The sequence below is a fragment of the Penaeus monodon genome, chromosome 12, assembly GCF_015228065.2.
Source record: "Penaeus monodon isolate SGIC_2016 chromosome 12, NSTDA_Pmon_1, whole genome shotgun sequence".
Taxonomy (NCBI): domain Eukaryota; kingdom Metazoa; phylum Arthropoda; class Malacostraca; order Decapoda; family Penaeidae; genus Penaeus; species Penaeus monodon.
Window position 1 is genome coordinate 14,374,901 of NC_051397.1, and position 15,000 is coordinate 14,389,900.

General features: G+C 42.1%; 1 protein-coding gene and 2 long non-coding RNA genes across 3 annotated transcripts in view; 1 reads left to right on the forward strand and 2 right to left on the reverse strand.

The window, feature by feature from the left end:
* The window catches only part of LOC119579322 (headcase protein-like), a 110,970-nt gene that overhangs the window by 70,644 nt on the left and 25,326 nt on the right, over positions 1-15,000 (reverse strand).
* LOC119579323 overlaps positions 11,351-15,000 on the reverse strand; it is a 4,229-nt gene continuing 579 nt past the window's right edge. Inside the window, exons 1-2 of the long non-coding RNA XR_005229272.1 lie at positions 14,799-15,000; positions 11,351-12,592 (exon numbers count right to left, since the gene is read on the reverse strand). The exon at positions 14,799-15,000 is cut by the window's right edge and continues 579 nt beyond it. This is a non-coding gene — a long non-coding RNA (uncharacterized LOC119579323). The remainder of the gene's footprint in view (positions 12,593-14,798) is intronic.
* The window catches only part of LOC119579324, a 1,074-nt gene continuing 143 nt past the window's right edge, over positions 14,070-15,000 (forward strand). The window contains exons 1-2 of the long non-coding RNA XR_005229273.1: positions 14,070-14,309; positions 14,653-15,000. The exon at positions 14,653-15,000 is cut by the window's right edge and continues 143 nt beyond it. This is a non-coding gene — a long non-coding RNA (uncharacterized LOC119579324). The remainder of the gene's footprint in view (positions 14,310-14,652) is intronic.

A 15,000-nucleotide genomic window follows, 5' to 3' on the forward strand; every position in this document is an offset into this window, starting at 1 on the left:
TCCCTCTCTCCCTCTCTCCCTCCTTCCCCCTCTCTCTCCCCCTCCCTCTCTCGGGTCTTTCTCTTTTTATTTTCCTTGTTTGTTTGCTTGTTTTTGAGACGGGTTCTTTTATTTCTTTCTTGCTTTCTTTTCGTTTTTTTTGTGTGTGTATCTTTCTCTATCTTTCTTTCTGGGTCTTATGGTCTAAAATAGGCATTTTCTTTCTGCCTTTATTCTCCATCTCCGTATTTTGCCGTCCCCTTCCCCTTCCCCTTTCCCTTCCCCCTTCTCTTCCCCTCCCTTGCCCTCCATTCACCCTTCCATCCCCACACCCTCTTCACCCTTAACACACCCTGATACCAAATCCCAACCACGTGGTTTGCGTAATACCTTCACCCCCCTCTCCCCCGTCACCCTCACCCATCACCCCCCCCTTCACCCTTCTTTCTCCCCCTCCCCCTCCCCCTCCCCCCCATCACCCATACAACTTCCTTCCTCCCCTCTCCCCCCCCCTCCTTCCTCCCCACCCCTCGCTTGCCATATGTTCCGCTCGAGCCTCTGCGATGGGGGGGGAGGGGGTAAGGAAAGGATGAAGGGGGGGGGGGAGGGGGAGATACGTAATCTTTCTATCCCTCTTGATCTATGTTTATTCATATGTTGCTATCTATTTATTCGCGTTTTTCTTTCAATTCCCTATTTTTTTTGGCGGGGGGAATAGGGGGGGGGGAGGGGGAGGGGGTAATCGTTCCTTGTGTTTTGATAGGTATTTTCCCTTTTCGATTTTTGTACTTTGAATTCTGCAAAGATTTTTTTTTTTACTATCTTTTTATACATATTGCTCTTTCTGATCTTTGCAATTGATTGGTCTTTTTTCGTTTTTTTCCCCATGGTTTTCCATCCGGTTTGAGGCGGAAAAGGAGGCAGAGAGGTGAGAAAAAAGAGGAATTGGTAATGGTAATGGTAATGGTAATGGTAATGGTAATGGTGATGGTGAGGGTGATGGTGACGGTAGTTATGGTGGTGATGATGATGGTGATGATATTCCCAACAATCCCTATAAAGTTCTACAAATAACACCTAACAACCATGATAACGAAACCGAACGAACAAGCAGAACAAGAAAAAAAAGCAAAAAGGCATGACGAAAGAGGAGAGCGCAGCAAAATACATTAACCAGAGGACGCGAGACGATCACAGAAACAAAAAACAAAAAAAAAAAAGAAGTTGCGACATTAATTGTTAGAGCTCTAGATGGGATTGGAAAGGGGAGAGGTGGAGGAGGGGGTGGGGGGAGGGGATAATGAGGAAAGAGGGGATCGGGAGGATGAGGACAACAGGAAGGACAGGGATGGGAGAAGGGGAGAAAGGAGGGGGAGGAGGAGGGGAGAAGGGAGAGGAGAGGACACGAGAGAAGGGAGAAGAGATAAGGGAGGGAGAGACGAGAAAGGGAGGGGAAGGAAAGGAAGAGAGAGAGAAAAAGAGGAGGAGAACAGGAGAGGAGGGGACGAGAGAAGAGGGGAGAATGGGAAAGGAATAGGGATGAGAGAAGAGGAGAAGGAAAAGAGAGAGAAGAGGAGGGAGAGAGAAGGGGGAAAGAGAGAAGAAAGAAGAGGAAAGAAGAGAAAAGAGAGGAAGAGAGGAACAGAAAGGAGGAGAGGGAAGCCAGGGCAGATGAGAGAGGGGAAGGTGGATGAGGAGAAAGAAGCAAGGGAAGAGAGAGAGAGAGAGAGAGGGAAGGGAAAGAGGGAGAGAGAAAGTGAAGGAAAGAATTGCAATTTGAGGAGAGGAAAGTGTGGAAACATAAGAAGATGGAGAGAGCTGAAAGATAGATGATAAGACGAGAGAGTGAGTGAAAGAGAGGTAAATACATGGGGGAATGAAGTGAAGCCACTGGCACCTGCTGAGAGAGGGGATAGGTGCGAAGTAGGAAAGAGAGCAAGAGAGAGGAAGAGAGAAGCGGAAAGGCCGCAGGATGGCTTTGTTTTCTACCGAAAGTCGATATGGCAAATGACTCTCTCTCTCTCTCTCTCTCTCTCTGCTCATCTCCTCTCTCTCTCTCTCTCTCTCTCCCTCCCTCTCTCTCTTCCCCTCTTCTTTCTGCTTCTCCTTCTTTTTCTTGTTATAGGCGTCATTCATTTATTTTTCAAAGAGAGAGAGGAGAGGAGAGAGGAGAGAGAGAGGAGTGAGAGGGAGGAGGAAGAGAGAGAGAGATGAGGAGCAGAGAGAAGAGAGAGAGAGAGAGAGAGAGAGAGAGAGAGAGAGAGAGAGAGAGAGAGAGAGAGAGAGAGAGAGAGAGAGATGCAGATGGAGACAGAGAAAAGGAGAAAGAGAAAGAGGGAGAAAGAGGAGAAAAGAGGGCAAAAGTGTCAGCTCTCTCTCTCTCACTTGACCTGCCAGGAACCCCGGGTCAGCCCAAACCACGTGTTTCTCAATACAACTTCAGAGAGGCGGACACTTGGTAGTGGGGCAGCTTGCGACACACACACACACACGCGGCCAGATATACACGTTGCATGTGTATCTGGCCGCGTATACATGGTGTGGATCTATGCTGGTAGAAACACACGTTAATACATTGACTCTCTCTCTCTCTCTCTCATGCTCTCTCTCTCTCTCTCTCACACTCTCTCTCTCTTTCTCTCTCTCACACTCTCTCTCTCTCTCTCTTCTCTCTCTCTCTCTCTCTCTCTCTCTCTCTCTCTCTCCTCTCACACACACACACACACACACACACACACACACACACACACACACACACACACACACACACACACACACACACACACTTCCCTTCCTGTACTGACCATCTGCTCTTGGTGCCGGCATCTGTTGCCTCGTGTTGCCACTCCTGGGCGCTGCTACATCTCCAGGAGAGGTGGAGATGTTGGAGGAGGTGGAGGAGAGGAAAGGAGGGAGGAGGTGGAGGAGAGGAGGGAGGAAAGGTGAAGAGGGATAGGGTGAAAAGAGGGTGCCAATTTCTCGTTTCTCCTGTGTCGTTGTTTATCATCTTCTCTCCACTTATTCCCTTCTTCCCTTTCACTTTATCCTTACCCCTATCGCTCCCTTTCACCTTTCCTCTCTCTCTCACCGTTTTCCCCTTCCTCCACTTGCCCCCTTTCCTATCTCTTCTCATCCTCACCCTTTCAGAACTCTCCCTCTCTCTCTTCCCCACCCTTTCCCCTCTCCCCTTTCCCTTCACTTCGCTCCTACATCCCTCCCGTATCTCCTCCCTTCCTCCCCCCCATCTCCCTTCCCTTCACTTCGCCCTACTATCGTATCTCCTTCTCTTTCTCCCTTTTCTTCCTCACTCATTCCTCTCCCTCTCCCTTCCCTTCGCCCTATCATCATTCCTCCATCTCCTTCTCCCTTCTCCTCCTCTCCCCTTGTCCCTCTCCTCCCCTCACTTCCCCTCAACCACAAGACATTCCCACGGGAGTCTCAGGAAATCAAAGTCAAGGCATCGTGGGAGTATCCTAAGGAGTGGAGGAGCGAAGGATGCGCTCCCAGGGCTCGGCAGGATCTTCGTTTTATCTGCAGATGGCGACGAGGAGAGTCTCCGCCGTGCTGTGCCTGTGTGCTTGAAATGCGTGTGCTTGTGGAGGCGCCCGTGAGACTGGCTTGGTTGGCTGAGGTCGTGTCACTGAATGCGGCTGTTTGGGTCTTTGTTTGTGGGGGTTTATTGTTTTATTCTTCGATTCATTACATTTCCCTCTCTTATCCTTCCTTCCTTCCTTCCGTTCACCCTCCCTCCCTCACTTTTCCCTTCCTCCCTCCCTCCCTCCCCACCCCTCCTCTCCCCCCACCTCCCCACCCTGTCACGCGAAACCCCCAAAACATAACGAGACTGTATCTCTTTGCCGAAGTGTCACCCTGTCACTCAACCCTTCCTCAGCGTTACAAAGGACAGCCGATCTCAACCCTTCATCGCTAAGAAACCGCTAAACCGAATCCACACACACACAAAAAGAGAAAAAAAAAGAAAGAAAGAAAGAGAGAAAAAAGAGAGAAAGCGAAAACAGTTCATTGTAAATACCACAACGACCGGTATCAGTGCGAGACTTGCCTATCCGATATGAAATTCTAAACGCTTTTTCATTTTTCTCTCCCTGTCCCTTTCTCTCTTCTGTTTCTGTCTCTTTTTCCATTCTTTCTCTCTTCTCTCTCTCTCTCTCTCTCTCTCTCTCTCTCTCTCTCTCTCTCTCTCTCTCTCTCTCTCTCTCTCTCTCTCTCTCTCTCCGCTATTATTATTCATTTTCATTTCCATACCGCTTCGAGAACAGAGAGAATGTATAATCTTGAATAGCAATGAGCATGAGGAAGATTAAGTGATTCTTATCTGCCATTCTTTATTATTATCATATTTCTTTTATGAAGGAGGGAAGGGGGGGGGGCACTGTGATCTGTTATAAAAGGTGTTATGTGATATATTTGAATTTCAAAGAGAAACCAACAACAATAAAAACAGAAATAAAATTCTGATAAGATCAATAAATATTGTATTCATCATATGAACATCCTTGACAAAAAAAAAAAAAAAAAAAAAAAAAAAAAAAAAAAATAGCCATGATAACATCAACAGCAGCAATAATAGTAGTAGTAATAGTAGTAGTAGTAATAAAATAACAACAGTAATAACAATGATAATGATAATGATAATGATAATGATAATGACAATGATAATGACAATGACAATGTTAATGGTAACAACAACAACAACAAATAATAATAATAATAATAATAATAATAATAGTAATAATAATAACAATGAGCACCAAGAAATTTCCTTTATAATTAAACATCAATATCAAAACCTTTTGAGACTGGTATGGATTACAATGGATCTTGAATATAAAAAGTCAACAATATGTAATGTCATTTATAAGTTCTGCTTCGTTGATTTTCTTTTACGAAGAAAAACGTAAGAATAAAAAAATACGGAAAAAAAAACATTCTGCTTTCATTTTACGTTTTCTTTTTCTAACGTAAGAAAGAGAGAAAGAAAAGGTGAAGGGGGGGGGGACCCGCTGACAGACGTTCATAATTCACTGTAACGATAAAAAGGAGAAAGAGAAAGAGAGAGAGAGAAAAAAATGAGGACTAACCCATTGGAAAGAATCGGTGTCAGTGTTGCCGACTCACGATCCCTCTTTTCTTCGTATTTCGCAACAACCTGATTTATCATTATGTGAAGATATGTATATTCGATATTTAGAGCTTCTCATATAATAATAACAGTAAATAAATAAGTAAATAAAGGCTTCGGATAGTCATAAAGTACACAACAGTCGCTGCTGAAGGCCATTCAGAATATACATTACAGTTCACAATTGAAACTTCAAAGTCTGTCTCCCTTCGCGTTACCATTCGCAATTGAACTTTCAAAAGTCTCCCTCTAGTCATAAACTCTATTAATCTACTTCTTTATCATCGAAATTTCTTGGTCTTTCACATAACGCACACTTTCGCAACACCACTGTTCAATACCTTTGCTAAATCTATCTCTCCCTTTTAGTCGTGTGTCCCTTTCTCTTCTTCTATTCCTGTCCTTTGTTGCGGTTCATTCATGTTCCTTGCTCATTAAAACGAATTTGATTTAATACGTATTCTGAAGGGCGAGAGAATAAAGAAGGTATAAGGGTACACACACCATTGATGCTTTTAACCCTAACGTACACAAACCTATTTTCTTATCCGTTCCTCCATTTCGCAATGTGATCGTCTGAACAGAAGTTTCCCTGTGCTCTCGTTCTGCTTCCTTCTCCTCTCCTGTTCATCCTTTCTTTTTCTCTCTGTGATTTTCTTTCTAGTTTTCTCATTTTCGTTGTCTTCCTTATCCCTCTCTCTTTTTCTACATTATTATCTTTTCTCCGACTGTTCTCTCGTTTCTTCTCCTTCTCTCACTCTCTCTCACCCATTCATTCACTCACTCACCCACCCACTCTCTCCTCCCTCTTTCTCATTCTCTCTCCTTATCTCCTATTGGCTCCTCCTCCTCTGCTAATTGCCAAGGTATCACAGCCGTCAAATGCGCGGATATCCCAAGGAGTTCATAGGTCTTATGTGGCGCTGTTTGCACTAAAGCCCTCCCCGCTATTCGCTATATGCAAATGAAGCAGTGATATTACAAGGTTCATTAATTCCAAGTGATGATTGATGGTGTATAATTATTCATAGTAGAAACCACCGCTATCATTACGCCTATTGTTTAATATGGTTATAATGTTATCACTCTGCTCTGGTGACATCAGTGTACGGTTCCCATTATAATATTATCTTTCTCTCATTGTATTGCTGTGCTATTGTTCTTGGGTTTCTGCTGGGTGCAAAAGAGGGGGAAGAGGAGGAAGAAGAAGAGAAAAGGGGAAGGAGATATGAGAGATAGAGCGGGTAAAGTAAGGAATTTAATAATGGAAGGTGAGAAAAGGAAAATAGAGATGCACTGTAGAGAAAAGAGATCACGAAAGCAAATGAAAGAGCAAACTGGCAAAAAAGGAAAAGGAGTGAGGAAGAGAGAAGAGAGAAGAGAGAAGAGAGAAAGAGAAGAGAGAAGAGAGAAGAGAGGCGAAGAGCGAAGAGAGAGAGAGAGAGAGAGAGAAGAGAGAGAGAGAGAGAGAGAGAGAGAGAGAGAGAGAGAGAGAGAGAGAGAGAGAGAGAGAGAGAGAGAGAGAGAGAGAGAATTAAAAACGCAGTACCTGGCACCTCCACATGTCATTTATTAACTAACCGGCAACTTCCATGTTGCTCTGGCAGACATCCAAGTAAACAGAGGAACAGGGGTGCCAACTACTTGCTTCTGTCGGCATTGCCACTCATTATACATTGTTTCTTAAGTTCATAATCGATGCAACGTCGATGGAGCGTTTCTCAAAATTAGTCCGTGCAACTTGCAATATGCATAACGTCGAAGATCGCTCGGCGAGTTCCGCGTGTGGCGACATCTGGCAACTAGCTTCAAAGTCACCTTGAAAGCAGTGTTGCCAACAGGTCTTGCAATTAACTATTATATCAGATATCCTCCTTGTGCGTAAATCTTTCTTTCGTCCATTTGTAAAAACGTGAAGATGACAGGTTCTTGCATTCAATTTGAAGAAAAAATAAGTGTACGATCATTTTCCTTATAAATCAGGCACCATTCGACTTGGATCGAATGCAATCAATCATTGTTGCAAGCATTTAAAGCTGACTATGGCAATGCTGAATGCCGTGTCCGAAACCTGCTTGCAACTTTTTTTATTTTCTTCTGCAACAGAACGGAGTAACAGGAAGTAACTGCATTTGCTCAATTGTTAAAGTCAATATCACTGTTTGGTTTGTTACCGATTGTGAATTAATATTCACGGGGACAAAATTTTGCGTTAATGAATCTAGTCCTACCTTGTATTTCCCGAAGATTCTGGATTAATAAGTAATCTTTATCAAATCGAATCCCATATTACGCCTTATCGTGGTTTTAGGAACAACCGCTAACAGGCATTAAAAAACATGAAAATCTGCTGCTGTATTGCAGTGTTTTGTCTCGAATCTAAAATTATTGCACATCACGCATGGGTCAGAGAGAGCGAGAGGAGCCGTCAACTTAGCGATTGATAAAACTGCACGAAAGAACCTCGACTCTCTTGCAACATTTATACATTCCTATAAAAAATTTAACAAAGTGATATTCTCTATGCAACATTCTCGATCAACATTGATTTCGATATGCATCATCAATTTTGAATAAAGGGAGGCATTACTAGCAGTCATCTCTGGTAATATAGAGAGAGATTGCAAACCTTTGCAACACTTGAGAGTGGCACCACTGGCTTGCAGGGTGAAGGGTGAGGAGAGGAGTGGGGGGGGGGGTGGGGGGGGTACCTGACTCCATTTTCAAGGTTAAGTCGTCCTAGGCTCACTTTTAACGCCATGTTCTCGTCTATGCAATGTTTTTGACGCAACCAATCGACAGTAATCTTTCACAATTCTTCCCGATATTAGTCACCTTCAGATGACCCTATTCCATTCTCCACCCCCCCCCCCCACCCGCTTCATTATTAACATTTACACACACACTTCTCTCTCTCTCTCTCTCTCTCTCTCTCTCTCTCTCTCTCTCTCTCTCTCTCTCTCTCTCTCTCTCTCTCTCTCTCTCTCTCCTTTTTTTACCTCTTCTGAATTTCTCTTCGCTCGTCCCAACCACCTGTTTATCCTCAATGCCCTTTGGCTTCGCTCGGTATTTGCAACCAATGCAATCTCTTCGAGTCTTGTCTTTTTTTTCTTTTTTTTTGTACGGGTTTTATTTGTATATTTGTTAGTTACGTCTTCCCTATTTCTGAGCCGGGTGATGTGGTTTGTGTGTTTGTTCGTTAGTGTTAGTGTGTAAGTGAGTGTGAGTGAGTGTGAGTGAGTGGTGAGTGAGTGTGTGTGTGTGTGTGTGTGTGTGTGTGTGTGTGTGTGTGTGTGTGTGAGTGAGTGAGTGAGTGAGTGAGTGAGTGAGAGAGAGAGAGAGAGAGAGAGAGAGAGAGAGAGAGAGAGAGAGAGAGAGAGAGAGAGAGAGAGAGAGAGTTTGAGAGTGAGTGAGATGAGTGTGAGAGTGAGTGTGAGTGAGAGTGAGAGTGAGAATGTGAGTGTGAGTGTATGTGTGTATGGCGTATACAAATCTGACACATATACAGAATATAGAAATTTATATATATGTAAGCATCACCGCTTTGAGAAAAAGACAGACATTGCGAAGTGAAAAAATAGGAGAGGAGGAGGAAGGCAGAAGAAGATAAGCGAAGAGAGAAAGCGGCGAAGGATAATGTGGATTACGCGGCTCATTTCAGCCGAGATTGAGTGCCTGGAGGAGGAAGGAGGAAGGAGGAAGACCGAGGAAGATGAGGAGGAGAAGGGAGAGAGACGGAGAGAGGAGGAGGAAGGAGGAAGGAGGAAGACCGAGGAAGAGAGGAGGAGAAGGGAGAGAGACGGAGAGAGGAGGAGGAAGGAGGAAGGAGGAAGACCGAGGAAGATGAGGAGGGGGAAGGGAGAGAGACGGAGAGAGGAGGAGGAGAAGGGAGGAGGAAGACCGAGGAAGATGAGGAGGGGGAAGGGAGAGAGACGGAGAGAGGAGGAGGAGGAGGGAGGAGGAAGACCGAGGAAGATGAGGAAAAAGGGAGAGAGACGGAGAGAGGAGGAGGAGGAGGAAGAAGAGGGAAGACCAAGGAAGATGGAGAGGGAATGGGGGGAGCAGAGACAAGGAGAGGAGGTGAAGGAGGAAGTGGAAATCAAGAAAGACAGACAAGTTACAAGGGGAAAGGGGAAAAATAGATAACGGACGATTAGGATGAATGGAAGACAAAATAAGAAATAAACTAAAAGAGATAAAAATAAATGAATCCATACATAGATAGAGAGAGGTACAAAGATGTAGGGAAGATGGAAAGAGAAGAAGAGAGAACGGGTGACAGAAGCGAGATTGATTACCTTCTGACCTGCGCAAACCACAATCCCTTCTCTCTCTCTCTCTCTCTCCCTTCTTCCTCCTCCACTTCCGCACCCAGAAGCGAGGAGGAGGAAAAATCACAAGCAAACCCCAATAAAACCCCGGAGAGAGTAACGAAGCAACACGGGATAATGAGGCCCCTAATGAAACGCTATAATCATCCCAAGCGTGTGTTTCCCTGGAAGCGAATAGGGCTCATCACAACTATTGCTTGGTTTGGATGAATCAGGAGCTTCGTAGTGAGAGCATAAAAAAAATATAAAAATAAAATAAACGGCATTGTTGCAATTATTTCGATGGGCTTCATGAGAAAAATACTTGGGTTAGTTAGTGGGAGTGGGAGTGGGGGGGGGGGTGGGGGGGGGGGGGGGGTAGGTCTTTCCTCTCGTTTCTAATTGGGTTTGGTCTTTTCTTGTGCTAGATTATAGACAGGTACAGGAGGGGGGAAAATAATCATATATCATGCAAATGTGAGCCGAAATAAAAACACAAACACACACAAATATTTGATATATATATATATATATATATATATATATATATATATATATATATATATATATATATACGTACTTATATATACATATATATATGTACTTATATATACATATATATATATATATATATATATATATATATATATATATATATATATATATCTGTGTGTGTGTGTGTGTGTGTGTGTGTGTGTGTGTGTGTGTGTGTGTGTGTGTGTGTGTGTGTGTGTGTGTGTGTGTGTGTGTGTGTGTGTGTGAATATATATACATACATACATACATATATATATATATATATATATATATATATATATATATCTCTTTCTATATATATATATATATATATATATATATATATATATATATATATAATATATATATATATATGTATATATATATATATAAATATATATATATATATAATATATATATATATATATATATATATATATATATATATATATATATATATATATATGCATTCTACCGTTGTCAGCCTGTTTAGGGCTGCTCCTCGTCCCTTAATCTGGACATTTCCTAGTGACCACTGTATCCGTCTTCACTGCTCTGTGCAAAGTTATTATTGCTAAGTCTAGTATGAGGTATAAGCTCTCTCTCTATATACATATACATCTATATTTGGAAATGGGATATCAATAGCAGTTACATTCCGGTGTTAAATTGTGTAGATTCTGTTAACTTAATGCATAGAGGCCTTGCAACTCTATGTATTAATTAATTAAGAGTTACTTGTAATACTGTATTGGAGACGAGCTTTTGATATTTTGGTGCATTAGAGCCACAAGTTCAGATTAATGTTTGTGTTCAGCAAAGTCCTTTCAATTACTTACTGATAATTCCATATCCTGCAAGGAATGTCTTTAATACCCGAAGTGGATATCCTGTTCAAAAAAAAGGAAAAAGAAAAAAGAGAGAGTGTTTTATGTTATGGCGGTGGCTCTTCCATTTGCTTAATACATCTGCTGCCTCAGATACTCACATTTTCGATGGAAATATATAAAGTCTGTATAACCGATGCCTTTTCCCCTTGGTCATTTGTAAATGCCAAACACAGCCGGTATACACATAGCGCCCGCTCGCGCGCACGCACGACCGATCTGACATTTGCCTAACGTTGTCAAGTCTTTTTTTCCTGGTTTCCTGTCGCTTTTTCCCACCATTTCCACCGTCATTATGCATTATAATCACAGTCTTACACAGCAAGAGGAAAGCAATATTGTCTTAATCCCCGTTTCTAGATTCTAAGAATAATCTCTTTTATTATATACTGGATGTGTACATATTGTACTATATACATAATAAAGTATATACATATACATATGAATGTTCATATCTAGAATCATATACTCTGTTAGATAACTCATATGGATGAACATATAATAAAACCACTATCATTAATCTAATCAATATTTTATTCTTTTCTAACCAAATATTAACTGACAGGGAAAAACCCTCCAAAGATGGTTACTTCCTATCAGATATTATCTACACAAGGTTATGTAAAAAGGTATAAAATTATAAATATTTACTAGTGCTACCACCATTATCATTCCAGTTACCATTCTCATTTCAAGGAGATAAAATAATCGTAACTAGAACTCACATGGACAAAATACAATTAAGACAGACACAGACTCACACACACACACGCACACACACACACACACACAAAAAAAAAAAAAAAAAAGGCACCTCGCAACCTTAGGCTACGTACAAAACCAGCGTTCCCCTCTACTCCCCCCACCCCCCTCTATTTCTCCAATTTTCCAAATCATTTTTTCCCTCCAAGAAATAGGTTTAGAAATTTGGTTCATCATTCTTGAAGGAATGGCCCACAGACTCGTGGCCAGAGGCGCTATCGTTGTGTGTTTATACAATGTATTTGGGGAAAGTTCCAGAATCCGTTGCACGGTATCCACACACACACCCTCACGCCCCTTACGCTCCTTTCATTCGACACACTATTACACAGGTTATTTTAAAGTTCGGATCCATCCAGGATACACACATCATTAACAAAACAAGATACATTCCATGTAGCACAGGTTTGCTTCCAACACAGGATGACACACAGTTCCCCAGGATGCAATTTTCATTTTTTTTTTCTTTCAGTCTCTACACATTCTTTAACACGAATTACAATGAGACAAGTTTGTATTTTCTTGTCTAACTTTCCAACAATTACCAATAATGATGAAAAGGATGGATATTTGTCTTTATTTCACACCGTTCTGACACATACTCACAAGGAGGCCACAAGGAAAATAATACGACGACGGTGAAGAAACAAGAGAGATAAGAGATCGGATGACAACGATTCTTCCAAAGGGGCCCTTCTGCTCGCGTCCTTGGCCTATTTCCTCCCAAGTCCTAGAGTCCTTTAGGAGTCCTTCTCCTCTTTATTCGCTCCTCCCTGTTTTTACCTCTTTTCCTCTCTTCCACTTCGAAACATACCGGACCGCGATATCCCATCCTGTTCTCTGTCTGCCACGGTTATCTCTCTCTCTCTCTTTCTCCCTCTTTCGCCTTTTTAAACCTTAAGGATAACCATCCCCGATCATCCCTATTCTTAATCTTATCCCTCGAAGTCATCATCATCATCATCTCTGTCTATACCTGTCTGTCAAAGATAAAACTGCAGAAGAAAATTCATGAGATACAAAAAAGGGGTTTTAAAGAAAGTGATCATTGACGCATGGACATCCACAAAAATATAATTCTAAAAAAATACTGAACACAAAGTTAAAAATACTGAACAATGATTGCCTTTCGCATCAGCGCCTCTCCCTGTTCATATGGATAAAATGAAAAAAAGAAATCGAGTTATTAATCATATAAAACAGACTATAAAGTAAAACAAAATGCCATGGCACTTGTAAAACATCTATTGAATCCTCTCCGCTGCCATATTCACGTGCAGAAAAAATGGGAAAAAGAAGAAAGCACATTAGCTTTGATAAAACAAACCGTAAATATTCCTCTTCCATATTCCAAAATTAAAAAGAATGTCAAAAAGAAAGAAAGAAAGAAAAAAAAAAACAGAGGTAGTCAAATAGGCCTATCTCGTATGATCACTGCGTCTCCAATTTCAAATTATACGTAAGTCAACATTGATATTCAGAGCAAACACGAAACGGTTAATTAATCAAAATTTATATTCCAATTTCACTTTTTTATGAGTGTGAAGGATCTTTTTGGTATTGGTGAAAAGCAGTCATCATTATTCCTCCCAAAATTAATTTGATTCTAAAATTAGATAGGCTGATTACTCGTGAACATTAATGAGAATTGATTAAAAAGTTACAAATATATTGACATCAACACTACAGATGTTTCGAAATCAAAGGACCAATTTACGATCTAATAAATCCCGATTCAGAAGAGGTTTGATGTACAATTAACAGCCAGATTCCCAATCAAATTATTAACGACTATTAAACCAATAATCCCCAAGTCTACCCCAATTCACAAAGATATTAATAGTAGCAAATTCCCTTACCATAGAATACAAATAGCCCAAAATATATGGAGTCAAATTTTACCTATAATCGTGGAAAGGAACCAGTATTTTACCTGTGATCACTTTAATCCCTCTCTCCTTCTATAAATAAAGGGTTGTACTATCCCACACGAAGCAGAAAAGTCGCATTTTTAGTGCAGCATATGGTACCAGTGGCTCTCCGTGGAGGTGACAACGGTACCAAATTTGGCACCGAGTATAGGTTATGCCAAGGTTGAGGTAAAGGTGCCAATCGATATTTTAATTTTGTGCCTGACTTTTGTTCAAGTGGGAGGGTGGAACTCGAACTTACTCCATATGGTGAGTGGAAATGGTTGAGTATTCGGGTGGAATAGCTATTTTTAGAAGGGGATTTAGGAAAGGTGGGGATTAGGGGCTGGGGACTGGCTCTACACGGGGAAATAATTGTGTTCAGCATGTGATATCATTCCCCGTGGAAAGCCGGATAATGGCATACAGGGACACACAAGACATTCTGGACATACTCAGCTTTCTGTGCTTTTTTTCTCATTACTCATCATTCACATAATAATAATAAGAAATGAGAAGAAAGAGGGAGGGTCTAGGCACTTCCGAAGCCTTGTGACTAGCTTTCATGTTACGGATTATCTCTATAAGCGGACGCCACCGACATACTGCGCAATATCAATCCATGAGTCATTTCGTGCAACTGCTAATTCCGATTTCTGATTTACTGACCTCAATTTCAGAGACCATCATCGGTGTCGACTATGCATAGCTTTGAAATATTGGGAAGTAAGGACTACCCCACCACAAACAAGGGACCACGTATTGCGCAATAGGTAGAATGGCTGTCACGACTCACCATATGGTAAGCTAGTTAAGCTCTCGTCTATTTTTAGAAAGTGGTAAGACTCCAGCAGAAAAATGCGGGAAAGGGGATGAAGATATCTGTTCTGAATAGCTGTGATTTATCTTTAGACTCGGCAAGAATGGCAAATTCAAGAGGAAAATCGATTGAAAAGTGATCTATACATTTTCCATATGGCAATATCTCTCAACCACGGCAGCCAGAGTTGCGTTCCTCAACCAGGGACTAAGAGGGCACTAAATCAGTCAGCCGAGGCTCTCATTATGCTAAGATCCACTGAGAAATGCATCTTGCACCCAGATTAAAAGATGAAGAAACAATTCTAGTGTTTCATTTTTCACAGGGAAGGGCAGGAAAAGCGGCGAGATGACGTAATGCAAGCAGAGCGCCCCACCCGAGAGGCAGCGCTGCGCCCAGCCACGTCCCCGCCTGCGCAGTCCACAGAACAAAGAACCTTCCGAACTCTCTAGAAAGCAGTCCTTCCCTTACCTTTCTCAAAAGGAATGTCGGGCTGCCATCTCTCCCGCAGGGCAGAGGTGCCCTTCGAACGCCTGCGAGACCCATTTCGACTGCGGAACGGCTGCGATTTCGGGGTGAAAAGAGCTCGATTCTCTGCCGACGGGGCGCTCCCTCTCTCGGTCCTCTCGCTCTCTGTTGTGGGGCTGCGATCAGCTGTTTCTCGCGACGTCAC